This window comes from Micrasema longulum, unplaced genomic scaffold (genome assembly GCF_059751315.1).
Source record: "Micrasema longulum isolate JH-2025_06_02 unplaced genomic scaffold, ASM5975131v1 h1tg000241l, whole genome shotgun sequence".
In the NCBI taxonomy this organism is placed as follows: domain Eukaryota; kingdom Metazoa; phylum Arthropoda; class Insecta; order Trichoptera; family Brachycentridae; genus Micrasema; species Micrasema longulum.
In genome coordinates, this window is record NW_028277446.1 from 61,962 (window position 1) to 78,473 (window position 16,512).

Here is a 16,512-nt window from a genome sequence, read left to right on the forward strand (position 1 = left end):
CTGTCAAAGTGGAAGTCGAAGGTCGATTGTGTTAATAGTTCGGCTTCTCCTGAATCATTTTTCTGTGGGTTCTCATTAAGTTATACATAATATTTATAAAATATTTACTTTATTTTCATGAGGTTAATGTTTCATTAAATGACAAATTATTTGTTTTCAATATTGTTGATTCCCTTTCGTGCTGTTGCGGATATCCTTATCGTTCTTTTGAACACATTTTGTAGTCTTGTCCCTTTCTCCCTCTCTATGATTACCGAATGAAGCTTCTTGCTACTATCCGTGGCCTTGTAGTAGGTCCTGTTGGATACAGATCTGGTGGCTTCTTAAAATAATTTCAAAGCTTTTCAAAAGCTTTGTAATAATTTCGGCGAATCGATCATGTCCAATCAATTAAATCCCACTCAGTGAAGAATTCACTTCTCTCTTTTCTCAACCCAATAAAGTGCATATTATGTTCTCTTAGATTACCTACTATTAGCACAAAGATGCTAAAGCTACCAGATACAGGGAGCTTTATCAGGCAGTTTTTGTCGTTCGCCAACGAGCTACTTTTCCGTGTATGTGGGCACCACCAAGGAGACTTATGTCCTAAGATGCGGTGTGCGGTATGTGGTGGCCAAGTTGTATTTTTTTTAGTTATCATAACTCATTGTAGAATCAATTTTTATTTATTTTTAATTTTGAAAGTCCGTTACGGTTTTATAAATATATTATGAGATCAAGTCATGTCATGTCAGTTCTGGTTGTGTAGTCGTGCTGTTTTTAAAGTTGATTTTAAATTTGTCTTCAAAATATTTTTTCAAGGATTCAATTCGCTGTAGTGTTTAAGGCAATTGTATAGTATATTTTATTTTCTTGCGTTTATTAAACGTAGAATAGTTGTTATTGTCTGGTTTTATGTTTAATTATTTTAGAATTCTAACAGTATAACCTTAACTTAAATGCTGGTATTTTATCAGACCATTTTTATGACTAGATTGAGTTTTTCTACTGATATTTCTTGGTGGAACGGCATTTAAATTATAATAATAAAAAAAATATGTATTTATGATTTTTTACCAGTGACCAGGTTTCGTCGTGACCGACATCATCAGACTGGTGGGAGACAAAACAAATGTCCATGTTATATACAAGTACAAGCAGGAGTTGTAAATTATGATTTTATATAATTATGGAAATAAAAGAGTTTAAATTAAAATAATTTAAGAATAAAGTAATAACAATTGTATCAATTATCAAAATAAAGTTTTGTTTGAATGTATACAATAAAAACAGGTAAAATTTTTAAAAATTGATGAAGTTTTATCGTGAAAATGTTTTTGAATTACATGTATTTAAATTTTATTAAAACTGTAACAGGGGCCGCTGGTTGGTAGTTCTATCGACCGCATTGTCCATTTTTATAACAATAGGAGTTTTTTTGTTAAAACAAGAATATAAAAAAAAACAACTAAAATTTTATTGATATTACATGTAGGTATTAGAAATATCTGTTTGTTGGAACGTCATTTTAATTAAGATATTAAAAATTAATTTTCATCATAAAACTTATTGCTAATCTCTCGTTATGTCAACGGAGAAAATGGGTCATTGTCTTCTGAGCCAGTGTAAAATATGAAGGGGGTGATTCTACCACCCTGGGAGGTTCTGAGAGGTAAAATGAACTTTAAGACAATACCTTTAGAAACAATAAAGCCTTGATATTGATAGATGTTGGGAAGAGACAGGTGCGAATACTTTTATTTAAATTATGTTCCTTTCGAAGTAATTTAAATTTTAAATTGTTTATAAACTGAATATTTTTGTGAGCTTTTCATTCCACTTTGCAATAACATAATGAATTGCAGAATTTGACGTCATAAGTAGTAATCATTCATTTTACAATATCGTGGTTCGCGTTTTACAACAATTACTAGGTTCGATCACGGCAAGAATATAAATTAATAATTTTTGACTTATTTGCAATTTTTTTGTGTAAACAGCACTGCATTTATGTGTGAATTGCAATGATATTTGTTTGGTAAATACTAAATAATAAGACAAAAAAAAATTGAGTTAAATTATCAATTATATTAACAATAAATTATTAAATCAAAATTAATAAAAGCCTTTTTCGATTGTATACACCGGTATGGGCCATTTACGAGTACATCAAACAGATTCCTTAACTTTTTGTTGCAAAGACAAGGAAAACATTTTTGAGAAGGGAATATGGAAGTCTAGGCATTTACAGGGCTTATGAACTGTCATTGGCTGGTTTAAGTGGCCACCTAGGGAGGACGTCCAGCTAGTCTGCAATCATTTGGACATACTTAAAACATTGTTTAAAAAACTACCTGGTAAAAGAAGAAGAATAAGAATTGGAAAAGTGTTTTAAGGCGTTACCTAGTAAGTGAGTTTGTTCAGCCAAATGAATCTCACCCACATTATAACTGTTTCAGCTTTTTTACTAAACAAAAGTCAACAGATGGAAGAGTTGAGGAAATGTTGATGTTTAAACATAGGCAAAATGGTGAATTTTACACAGTGTGTAAAATGGCAACTTAAAACAGCCATTGACAGGTCATAAGCCCAGTAAATGCCTAGATTTCCATATCTCCTTCTTGAAAATGTGTTTCTTTTATGTTGCGATAAATTTAAATATGAATAACTTCTTAGAAAGGAAACTCAGCTCGTCTGCGAGCATTGGAACATACTCAAAACATTGTTGAGATTCCTTTACATCTAATAGTTTATTGTAATGTCTGAGAGGTTTTAAAACATACTAAACTTATTGTTTTGACATTTGTCCTTTATATCCTATATCTTTCATATGGTAATGAGTCAATCCGATACAGTATAAAATGTTAACCTTACAGAAAAAGTAAAATAAAAAAAAACAGTAGAGAAAAACAGAATTAATATCGCAGATTATCAATTGAAAATAAAAAAAGTGACTCGATTTTTCGACAAAAATCAATTATTGATATATGAGCAAAACTATAGGAAGACTATTGATCTTTAAAATTAATGGTTTTGGGCGTGTGGAATAAATGCTGAGTTACATAGTACAGTGACGTACATACTTTGCGTATCTCTCCCTATAATTAGGTTTTATTCAACGGTTGTAAGTAGGGTCCTAAATTAGGGTTCTTACTGAGAAAGGGACAGTGTAAGTGAAGAAAAACTACCCACCCTCGGTAATGTAATGTACGAGTATGTCGTTCATGAATACACGTACAGTGAACAGAGCCACTTTTCTCGCCATATTCGGCCAGGAAATGGAAAAAAAATAGGAGTCCATAAAAAGCGGCCTATGGCAAATATACATAGAATCCGATAGTGCAAAAAAGCGTGTAAAGAGTGCCCATCTATATAATATTAAGTGCCAGATGTCACAAAAAGACAAAGTAATTTTGTTTTTTTAATGAAGCCTTTAGTATTAACTCTTAAAATATAGTGCTAAAAAATCTATCGGATAATTACATTCATTTTACCAAAATAGTTTATATATATTTTTTTTTATAAATATAAATTTAGACCCCTGTATTTAATAGCCTTACGTGTCATGTACAATGCAAAGGTACTCGGAAAAAATCGTTTTTGTTGTCTTGGAAATGGGATGTTCGATCACTGATTTTGGTTTATCACCTTTATGAATCCAATCACCATTGTTGCAGAGTTCAAGAACAAAAGCGCGTGATAACTACGTTTAACTACAGTGTGGATATCTGTCAAGGATATTCCATCTTTCTTGCATTCTGCTTCAAGATTATGGCGTTGTAAACTGAAAAATGGGCACTGAAATAACAGACGTTCGATACTCTGTGAAGAAATATCATAGCATGGACAAAAGTCAAAATTCCTTCATCTAAACCTATAAAGATAACTTCTCATAGCTCCGTGTCCGGTAAAAATTTGGGTCGTTTCAAAAGTACTTTGGTGATGATGGCGGAAGTTTGCTGCATCGGCCAGCGTTGGGATATTTTTTTATTCATACTCTGTTGTTGATAATAATATTTTTTACATCTTTTAAAAAGTTTGTCTGAGCCTTTTATTAAGTTTTGTTTGGTAGTTCATTGTGTAATTTAAATCACTGATTTATTAGTCTTGATTCTCTTTGTCTCGTTTTGGAATGTGGTATGTGATATTGATCTGAGATTTTTGTATTATGTCCATGTTTATTACAATTTGTTTCAGATTTCAGTTTTTTATCTACAATGATATCAGTTGCTAACTTAAGATTTTTTTAAAGTATTCTAGTTGAAAAAGTTCATTAACATTTAATTATTTAGTTTTATTTAAAGAGTTATTTAGATGGTGTTAGATAAGGGAGGTCATATACTATCTTCAATATTTTATTTTGCTGTCGTTGTAGTCTGTTCATGTCATTTTGGTGTCCTGTTTCCCATAGTTGTTGCAGATAAGATATTTTAGACTTGACATAGGCTTCATACATAAGAATTTTTTCCGTTTTTGGAATAAAGTTTTTAGTTTTGGAAAAAGACTTGGTAATGTTGATATTTTTCTAATTACATTATTGATGTCAGTTGTCTATGTCAATTGTCTATCTATTGTTATTTCTAAATATTTAACATGTTCAATTTCAATTAGTCGTTCGATGTAAGCATCTATTTTATGTCTTTTTTATCTAGATTAAAAATAAACAATAAATGCACGTATTTAAAAACAATTAATTAACATGTATAAATTCATTATGTATATTATTAGTAATCTTTTTTCTTTAATTTATAAACACGAAGATATTAGTATTTATTTATTTGAATCTTTGAGTAAAGTAAATATATACTTTGGCGGACTTTTTCCTAAAAGCAATGTTTCCAGGCATCCAAAAAACAGACTGGTCAAGAGAGGAGTTGATTATAAGTTTGTTGTAAAAAACAAAATATATATCAAAAGATACATACATGATAAAAAACTTATGAATTAAAGATAAGAGCAGGGGATAAGCCTTACACAAATAAACTTTACTATAAGTATATGCTGCTATACAGATAAAATATGAGAAACGTGGAATCAGGTGAGTTTGGAAGAAAAAAAGAAGAGGAATCGGGAAAGAAAAAGTATATTTCTTTTTATTTTTTCATTAAAAACAATTCAATGAAAGGAATTTAAGGTTCTAAAAATGTATTACGTAGTAATGTTTTTTTTATTTACTAATTTATTTATTTATTAAACGGCACAAGTCAAGAGATCAGTAAAATGTGCAAAAAAACATGAAAATACATAAAAAAAGAAGAAAAAGAACAAGAAAAATATACACCCATACGAGTACATACGAACTTGTATATCGGCATACAAAAGATATAAAAAAGTTAGTATATAATGAACATAAAATGAGTTAACAGCAGATCATTGGCATAAGTAGCTTAAGCAAATTAATGGTGAATAGTTATCATAGAACATCATAAAATATTTATAAAAAGATAATTTGAATTCACAGAGACTCGAATTAAAAATGTCGATATGAGAGGTACATTCATTTCTAAGTCTGTGTATAAGCGGTTTAGGTGAGTGACAAAGAATGGTCTGATTTGGCAGAATATGCCTTAGTTATTTAAAAAGGAAGACAGACTTGCAAATGTCGAGTCTTGTGTTTTATGTAGACATATGTGACATCAAAGCCACACAAGGTCCATTATCAGCACAACGTTAAATTTTAAACGCGATAATATAACACATTAAAGACGTATCCCTCCCTGCAGATTGTTATTAGAAATTCATTAAAAAAATAGTGAATTTCGCGCTTAGCTATTTTTGATACTAATTAATTGTTTATCTGTAATTAAATCTGCATGGTGGGCAGAAAACCTTATAATATTATTAAATTGCTTGTTACAAATCCCCCATTTGCCAACAATGAAAATCGCTGAATTTACATTTATTGTTAGTAGCATCCTACTTTTCATACTACTTTGGAATATTATGCCTGTTTTCAACAACTCGGAATAACAATGGCTAGTTTGTTTGAGTTGAATGCGCATTTTATTTAAAGTTACATTTCGATTCCTATCTGATTAGCCGAAAAAGTGCCACAAAAAATATTTTTTACATTGTCTGGGTCATTTATCCTTTATCACCTATATGAACTAATCATTTTGGCATAAATCAATAAATAAGATCAAGTATCAAATCAATCTTTCTATGAGTTCGCGTATCTAAACGGAATTAAACCAGAATCCTGCACGAGTTTTTTCCGATTCAATAGTTCTTTTTTCTTTTTCACATCCACTCCTGGAGCATGTGACCATCACCAAATGCCTCCTGTGTTATTCCCGCGTCTCTTAGTTCCATTGAATAAAGCCGAAAGATTATCATCGATGGTCTTCCAGGACGGCGCAATTGTAAAAGAAAATCAAAAGCATGCTTAAGGTGAATTTCGTTTCCGCCAAAATTAACATAAAAATTTGTATTGATTGAGTTATTACCATATTTCACCGCCTCTGTACTGAATATAAAGCGTAAGACTTGTTCTGTTAACTTAGAGTATCAAATAATCAGGATACACTGCAATTAAAGTATCAATTAAGTGTTCTATGCACCACTAGGCTCCGTGGTGTAATAGTCACCACGTAACCCTTCCATGCAAGAGGTCTCGGGTTTGATTCCCGGCATGGTTGATATGAAATATTTATTTAAAAGGGTGTTTTCACAATAAAATATTTCATAGTCCTTGGACAGTTGCGCAAATAAAATGATGATGATGATGATGCACCACTTAGAGCAAATTGAGAAAGTATGATGATTGTAATAGTATCTACACAGGTCTACCAATGAATAGAATGACTCGCCTACAGTCTGTATTAAAATGCCGCAGCGAGACTTATTTTTGGAATCTCCAAGTTTCATATCACTCCACTACTTCTGGAATTGCACTGGCTACGTTTTTCACAGAGGGTGGAATACAAACTCTGTTGGCTTATGTATAAGTCACTGCACAACTCTGCTCCAGAATATCTAAGGGAACTCTGCATTCCAAATGAACTAGCTGACAGGCGTCTTACGCTTAGATCAACTACATCTACGTCGAAAAGAAAAGTTATTATGCCTCTACGCAAACAGCGCAACAAATTTGGCGAACGGGCATTTGCGGTCGCAGGCCCTACGGCATGGAATGCTTTCTTAGCAGAGATCCGAAACTGTGAGAGTGAAGTGATGTTTTGGAAGAAACTTAAAACCCACTTGTTCTCTAAATCATTTGACTAAATCGGTAGCATGTGACAACAAAATAAATTGTTTTAATTAAAGTACAAATTAAAATGCTTCAGTTAAGTTTATTTAACAATAGAATCACGATGTAAAGCACCCTTGAGGTATTATATTACGAAAATGGCGCTTTATAAGTTATCCATTATAATAATTATAATAATAACCATTTACTAATTTTTATCTCCCGGTTTTAAGACGTACTCGTTTTTTTGTCACTAATTTAATTTATTTTTAAGAAACTTTAAACTCACTTGTTCTCTAAATTCTTTGAATAAATTCTTAGCATGTGGTGACAAAGTGCATTTTTTTTCTTAAATTAAAAAGTTATTATATATCTTTATATAATCACTTTGTAAAGTGCCCTTGCGGTATTATATTATGAAAATGGCGCTTTATAAGTTGTCAATAATAATAACAACGATAATTTCTTTCAATTAAATGTAACTATGAATAAATTGTAATATTGTTGAAATTCTAGCCGCTACTACCCTATTGCAAGGCACCCTACGCGAAATGACTCTACGTACCCAGAAAGGATCGGTATTACGGACGAAGAAAAATTACGCTTTATACGAACAAAGCCCCCAGAAATAATAATTTAGACACCGGCCAAGGCAACCTACTACTCCTTTATGTAGTTTACTTTTAGACAAGGCTTTTTTTATGTCCTTTACTACAACGTTGCGCATCGTCAAATACTTGTTTTCATTTTACCAGAAGCAAAACATTTATGAATTAGATTAAAATACTAAATTAAAAAATACTAACATTAACAAATATATTATAACAGCAGATCTCTGTTGTAATATGTCAATAGAAACAGCTCCCCAGGGAGTTAAATCCAGTCCTTGACTACAAAAATTCGGACAAACTCAAAATATTGTTGTTAAATCCACCTGGTCCATGAAGAAGTATAGCTAACTAACTAACTAACCATCACGCCATTTCCCCAGAGGGGTAGGCAGAGAGGATAGAACGCCACACCACTCTGTCCTGGCACACTTCCTTTGCTTCCTTCACATTCATACATCTTCTCATGCACGCACGTCGATTATTCCGACTTTTCACATAACCACTTTCAAGAATTTGTTGTACTTGATCATGCCATGTCTTTCTCGGCCTTCCTCGACTTCTACAACCAGACACATTCGCATCATAAATCTTTTTAGCCGTTCTTTCATCATTCATTCGCTCCACATGACCGAACCATCGCAAAAGACCTTTCTTAATTTTGTCGATAATGCTTAACTCAGCCTTGCATTCTGCTCTAATTTCGACATTAGGGCACCTATCATACATTGTTTTTCCGCACATTCGCCTGAGGGATCGCATTTCAACAGCATTCAGTCTACTTTCGTCCCTTTTTTTCCAACTCCATGCTTCGCTTCCATACATTAGGGTTGGTACCAGAACTCCATTATGAACTGCTAATTTAGCCTCTTGCGATAGACACTTATTTGCTACGACAGACTTTAAGGCACCATTAACTCTGTTACCGGCACTAACCCTCCTTTCAATATCCTTGTCCATATTTCCATCTCTAGTAAACATACTACCCAGAAATACAAATTCTTCGACCTGTTTCAAACTATCTCCATTTACTACAATCTTACATTCAGTCATAGTTACATTATAGAAGTATAGGAATTGAAAAAATGACATTTTCAGGCGTTGCCCAGTATGTAGGTGAAATAATTCAATTACACGAATCTCACCCGCATAAATTAAGGTTTCAGCTCTTTCACTTCACAAACATCAACAGATTAAATAATTGAAGGAATATAGATGTTCAAATATGGGCAGAATGGTGAATGTTACACAGTGTGTAAAGTGACCACTTAAACCAGCCATGGCCAGGTCATAGGCCCTGTAGATGCCTAGACTTCTATATTACCTTCTCTTAAATGTTCTTCATCTCTGTTGTAATATGTTAATATAATTTTTTGTAGGGTTTCTGTCACAAGTCGGTAACTATCGAAAAACGCGATGTCTTCACAAACGGAATTAAATAATCTTTATTTACAAAGTGAATGAAAATATTTGACATTTCATAAAAAAAAAACAACAGGTTTTAGTTTGTAGTTTTATTTGAATTGTTGATTTTAGATGAGCTTATAACTTTAAAAGTACAGTACTCGTAACAAGTAAAAAGTAATTAGGTAGGTACTTACTTATGCCAGAAACATGACGACTTGAATTTATTAGTCTTAAAATAATACAAACATAATACATGAATGTCCTAATATTTATTATCATTAAAATATATACTATTTTTTAACATTTCCAAACAGTATATGCACACTAGAAAAAATATAGTCTAGGCGTTTACAGTGCCTGTGACCTCTCATTGACTAGTTTAAGTGGCCACTTTATACACTGTTTAATATTAACTATTCTGCATGTGTTAGTACATCTTTATCCATACAGTTCCTGTTAAACTCAATATATTGTTGAAAAAATATTGAATTGGAATATTTTCACTAATATTTTGAGTCTTAAAGTAAAAGAAAAACGTTTAGGTATAATAAAAATTATTATTTTTCTTATTCTGTCTGTATCCGGGCGGATGAATAATTCTGTTAGTGAAATAGAACCAGAATCCCTGACGACTGTTTTTGACTCGAAAGCTACTCTCTTTCTACTCGAAGGTAATAATTCTGAAAAAGGAAATCAATTGGAGGATATCCAGCCTCGCGATGAAATGCTTAGCGTGTTAGCCCACCATGTTTGAGGTCCTGGGTTTAATTTCTGGGAGGGTTAAAAAGAATGGTTTGTTTATACGGTGGTTTTTCATGGCTATATTTTACTGTCCCTAGATTAGCACCTGAGGCGTAAGACTGATAACTCTACCATTCTGTAACACGTGATTGAAATACACAGCATTTATTTTTCTGATTCAGTATTACGTACTATTAGGTTTAGATTAGGGTATAATGATGATTATGATTATATTTTCGTTTTCAATATATTTAATTTTTATGTGTTTTGTTTTTATATATACCAAAACTGAAGGATCAACTTAACAATAAAAAAACAGATGACAAACCCTGCTTGTGCTAAGAATTTCACATTTTTTTGTTAATCTCTGTTGTAATATCAATAAAATCTAATATGTTTTTTAGTTTGCAAGATCGTAAAATTTTTATTTTTCAGAATTTTTTTCATTATTATTTATATAATTATTTCATTAATATTTAATAATATTTATAAAATTAAGATGTTATACTCGCAGTAGTTATAAAAAAAGTTATTCGGGACTGTAGTACATTTTTTTTTCAAACGTAATTTCAGTTAATATTATCCAAAATTGTAAGAAAATTTAATATTAGAAACATCAAACACAGCATTACACACTCTTTATAGAAATTATATTAATAATTGTCACTATCAAAAAGATTCATTTGCGTATTGTTTTTTTATTTTATTGCATATCTCATAAATGGCGGGCCCATTTTTAATATTAAAATAAATAAATGAAACGAGCAACATGTTTTTTTCCATCAGCATTACTTTTGAAAACCGTTTACAAACCTAAGTAGTTATGAAAAATAGCGCAATATCAGTTTTTATTTTCTTACTGTAAAAATATACGTTTTACGAGCTCTATTAAATATATTTAAAACGAGAAAAGCACTTTTGTGAACAAGTTTTATCTTTATTTACAAATAATATAAAATCATATATGAGAGTTCAACTTTTTTCAAAACTGATTAGTTCTCAATCTTACCTACGTACGCAAAATAGTTCAAAAACAATTATGAATCACGCATATTTTTTCTGAAAAACTAAAATCTCGTTCACGATTCCTATACGCTATAATACTTAGGTACTAGAACATTCTATGAGAACGAATCACTCGCTGTTGGTCACGTATTCGCGAAAGGTAGGCATTTCTCCGAACAAATATTTTTATGAAGGCTTGTATGAAACGTGCCTTTATATTTTTCGTAATGCCTTAACAATGGTATCATTATGTTGTCACCATATTTTCTGAAACTGGTCGTTACGAAAGAAGTGCCTTCGTGTGATTGTAACATTTTTATCAAGTTTTTATGATAATTAATCACAATTATATATTTCCTTATCCATCGCATTTTAAATAAGAATTTAAAATTATAAGTATGCTCTATAACTAAATGCGATAATCCTTAAATATAGCGTAAACACTTTTGTATTCCTTATTCACTTTTTATTTTTCAATATTTGCATTAAAGAACATGTTTAAAAAATAATAATTTTTCAGAGTTTTCTAATCATCTTAAAACTTCAAATCACGACTTTGATAAGGATATAGAAGTAAAAAAAATACATTCAAATAATAAGAAAGAACTTAAATGAAATAATATGGGGATTTTTCACATTAAAACGGCTTAAAAAATTATATTCCCTTAGTAAATAATCAAATTACTTTTCAGTACAGCCCTCTTTTTGAATAAAAAAATTAACCAACCGGGTAACCCCATCTCTATCCCTCCTCCCTTATGACTCCTTAACAATTCTTTGATTTAAGGTTAATTATTTTTTTTAATCAAGCTTACTGCATGTTTAGACATGGTGGTGTTCGCATTTATAAAAATCTGCATATGATTAATGTACTTTTGGAAATACTATATATATACTACGGTGATGGTGAAGGTGGGTGTGTATTTAAGTATTTGCATATTGGTGTCGTGAGTCTCCTGACGAAGAGACGGGTACGTCTCAAAACCGTTGGACTAAAAAGTCGGTAAGTAGGTATATACTTATATTTAATAACATTAGTTACTTTTGTATTCAATTTAATCGGACGGTTTTTTATTAAGAATCATTAAGAATCTTGAAAAATTTATTTTATTTTTTAATACGACGTTTTCTTGTATTGTACACACCAAATTTGCGCCTATGTTCAAAGTGAATTTAGATGTCATAAAAATGCTCGCTAAGCCGTTCACGTTTTTTTTCTGAAAATATCATTCAGTCTAAAGTTTCTTGATTTCAATCGATATTGATTCAAACGAAGTAAGCCACCATTTAAAAATAATTATGTTTATAATAGGTAATCTTGGTAAAGGTAACAAGTCATAAAATAAAACATAAATAGTTTGAAACAAACGATATGTTTACTACATCAATAATTTTATTTTCTTTTTTTGTTTAATTCAATTTTTAGAATGAAGGTACATTATCATCACCATTTCCCCATATGCACCTGATGGTGCGTTATTACATCGACCGCAGCGTATACAATAAAATGCATATTTTAGTATAAAACATATCGAAAGTCGAATCTTAGAACTCTTGCTCGTATGCAAACGTGCCAACCATTTGACAATAAGACGGAAACGTTCAGTTTTATTGTTTTATTAACTGATTAAGTGGGCGCGTGTCTGAGGGTTTGTAAAAATCCTTCAAAAAATCAATGTGTATATGTCTTGCTTAATAAAATTTTGTATTTCTTAATAAAGATATTAACAGAGGAGAAATTGATTGGCATAGAAGGGGGAGAAAATTATGGAATGGATTTAAATTAGATAATATATAAACGTAGTTATCATGGAAAAATAAACGCAAACTTGATTAAACCGATCAATACTCGGATTCCCATTATTCCCTTTGTCACAAGTGGAACTCTCAAACTACTGATTTCCATTCCGATTCTATCAGTGAATTTAAAATTTAAAAATACCGATAATGACTTTTGCCATTATATTCACACCACGGAGGTTCAAGTGAATTCAAAACTCCATAATTTCTCTTTTTCTGGGGTCAAAGGCCACGCTCGAGAATGCCGATGAAGTATCAGGGGGAAAATATGTTATCGTGGTTGAGAATTCCAAGCAGGGTTTATTAGCATTTTTTAAGGAAAAGAATCATTTTCCCTCGGTATAGTTGTTCCATTTCACTATGGAACTCATTAAGATTCAAATCAGGGTGTTTGCCGACAGATATCTAGGTAAATCCGGGGCTTTTTACTAGTTGATTTATTGATTTTGCACATTTTATTTAAATTGCTTAATTTTTTTTAATAAATAACATTCTTAGTTTAATTACAATATTTGAGTTTGTCCAAATGTTCATAGACAAAAGACTGGATTTCACCCCCTCAGGGGTCATTAAGATTAACAAATTAAAACAGGGATGGAGAATACCTTAAATAAGGGAAAATGGAAGTCAAGGCATTTACAGGGCTTATGACCTGTCATTGGCTGGTTTAAGTGACCATTTAACATACTGTGTAACATTCACCATTTTGCCTATGTTTGAAAATCAATATTTCTTCAATTCTTCCATCTGTTGATTTTAGTGAAGTTAAAGAGCTGAAACCTTTATTTGTGAAGAGAGTCATCTGACTCAATTGTTTCACATACTAGGCAACGCCTGAAAACAATTTTTCAATTTTTCAACTTCTTCTTGGACCAGTTAGTTTCATTACAATATTTGAGTTTGTCCAAATGTTCATAGACAAAAGACCAATTTACGAACACGCACAACGCAAAGATATATATTTCTCTGAAAACCGCACGTAAATCGGTTAAGCCGTTTAGGAGGAGTACGGTGACATCACACGTACAGAGGAATTATATGTATAAAGATAATTCATACAATTGAATTAAAAAAATTTTAAATTCTTAAAATATAAATATTGTATAAAAATACATTTATGTTTATATTAATTTCTTCATAATATTTTTAAAATTATAAAGAACACCAACCTACTATAGTATTATTGATATAATTTCCACAACAATTATCTAAAGATATAAAACTATAAAGCTTCATTACTTATATTACAATAAATACATGTATGTTAATAATTACTTACTTCGTTAAAAAAAATTAATGAAATTCAAATATAAGTACCTAAATTCCCCATTACCAATTAAACACTAATACCCGTATGCAGAGACAAAACTTAAGGTAAGAAAAGTACATTCTAATTTCAAATGCAGAGAATAGCCCGAAGGTGAAGACAATAGAATGTACTTTCTTCACCTTAAGGTTTGTCTCTGCATACGGGTATTAGGCTTGCCCTTAACTATTGGTTTTCCCCACAATTATGATTAATGTACATGCTTTGGTTCGTGAGATTATTTTTATTTTTTACTTAAGTACCTTGAATTATATAACTTAAGAAGGACATTCAATCCATCTAATCTTCACATTTGTTTGAAAATGCCCTGACAAGGCGAAACAATTGTCAAGATTTTTTATTTATATTTTTAAAAATAAAATAAAGGAATATTGATGTTTTTTGTTGATATTTCTTGATAAAATTTCATTGTTAATGATTATGATAAAATTATAAACAAAATTACAAATAAACATATCAATGAAACTTCTTGATTAAGTTTTCCTTTTTATTATTTTGACCAACGAGCGCTTTTGCCTAAGTACGCATCTTCAAGACTGGTGAATTGTTTACAACGTTAACAGTTTTTATACTATTCTTAACAAATTTTGGAGATAAGATCAAATAATTATTTTAACAGGGGACAAAAAACATAAATATTTACAATTAGTTTGCTAAACAGTTCATTTTTGGGAGTTTTTGGACCGAAATTGGGATTAAGCTTTTATTATTTAAAAGGTGGGAAAAGAACACATCGCGAAATACAACAGAGTAGGAAATACACATTTTAACAGATAAAGTTAGCACAAAACGTTGATCTTTTGACAGGGAAGTTGACATACCTATAGATGAATGACGAAATATTTTAAGATGCCTACGTAGGCGAAAGCGCTCGTTGGTCAAAATAATAAAAAGTAAAACTAAACCAAGAAGCTTCGTTGATAAGTTTATTTATAATTCTATCCAAATCGTAAAATAAAGTGTTCAGTAGACTCAAATCAGTGTTTGATTTCTAATCTTATAAGTTTAAATATGGAATTCTACAAAATAAACACCTAATCAATCAATCAAAAAAATGATCAAGATACAATTAAATAAAATACCAGTGTAGTTTCCTATGTCCCTCTGGATGCAGATAAACGATGATAATAAACATAAATCAAAACTTCCTTTTATTTCCATATAAACCAGAAATACTTTTTAAAAAATACATTATTAAAATGACTTCTAGTTCATCAACAATTCCTTATCTTTATCGTTCTTTTAGAAGTTTCTTCCGCCGCCAACAAAAAGCCGCCCTCAAAAGCTCCATTACGGGACGCATTCGATAAAACATCTCATATTATAACCGGAGGCATCGAATCGAAAATATCACCAAGTAATAATTTATTTTTTGTGGAAGTTTTTCTTTTGATAAAACACGTGCTTATAACAAACTTCAAACCCTAGCAAAAATTAAAGGAAGATCCCAAAAATATTATTCCCTTTTACAATTTTTGTACGTTTTTATCTAACAACGGTGTTGAAAGAAAACACACAAAATATAATACGTACACAAGAAACAATATTTTGAGTAAAAATGTATTTTTTACTACATTTTTTTTTACACCACAACAGGCCAAGAAGTCTTGGTAAACAGTGGTAAATTACAACGCAGAACACTCAGGCTTGAGAAAAATCTAATTAATTATTTGTGTCTCACCGGGAATTGAACCCAGAACCATCCGTGCTTAAATCAAATTTCTTAACCCCTAGACCGTAGAGACCGCTATATAGCAATATTATTATTATTATTATTATGAATAACTTATATAGCGCCATTTTTGTAAAATCATACCTCAAGGGCGCTTTACAAAGTGATTATATTAAGATACATATTTTTTTATTTTTTTAAATTTTGAAAATCAATTTACTTTGTCACCACATGATAAGGATTTATTCAAATGATTTAGAGAACAAGTGGGTTTTAAGTTTTTTCCGAAACATTACTTCCCTCTCACAGTTTCGAACCTCTGCTGGGAGAGCATTCCATGCCGTAGGGCTTGCGACCGCAAATGCGCGTTCGCCGAATTTAGTGCGCCAGTAATATGTCCATCTATCACCTTTAGTGAGTTTTTATGATTAAAATTTGCTGCAACAGAGAGAAACAATATTTTCCACAAGTTTAAATTGAGGTCTAGACAGGGCTTATGACCTGTTATTGGCTGTTTTTTTTAATTTATTTTTTGAATTGTTTGTCTTAAAATAGTACAAACATAATAAATAAATGTCCTAATATTAACTTATATCCAATTATTATTAAAACAAATACTAATTATTAACATTTCTAAACAAGTTCTAAACCGTTTTAAGTGGCTACTTTACGCATTGTGTAACATTCACCATTCTGCCCATGTTTAAAAATCCACATTTTTTTTACTTTTCCATATATAGACGCTTGATAAGTAAAAGAGCTGAAAACTTTTTTAATCTGA

The 16,512-nt window shown here is 30.9% G+C and overlaps 1 protein-coding gene across 1 annotated transcript in view; it reads right to left on the reverse strand.

The window, feature by feature from the left end:
• Positions 1–16,512, reverse strand: part of LOC148283419 (D-galactoside-specific lectin-like) — a gene marked incomplete at its 3' end in the record, with an annotated part of 48,225 nt that overhangs the window by 31,105 nt on the left and 608 nt on the right. The gene's annotated exons all lie outside the window — the stretch shown is intronic.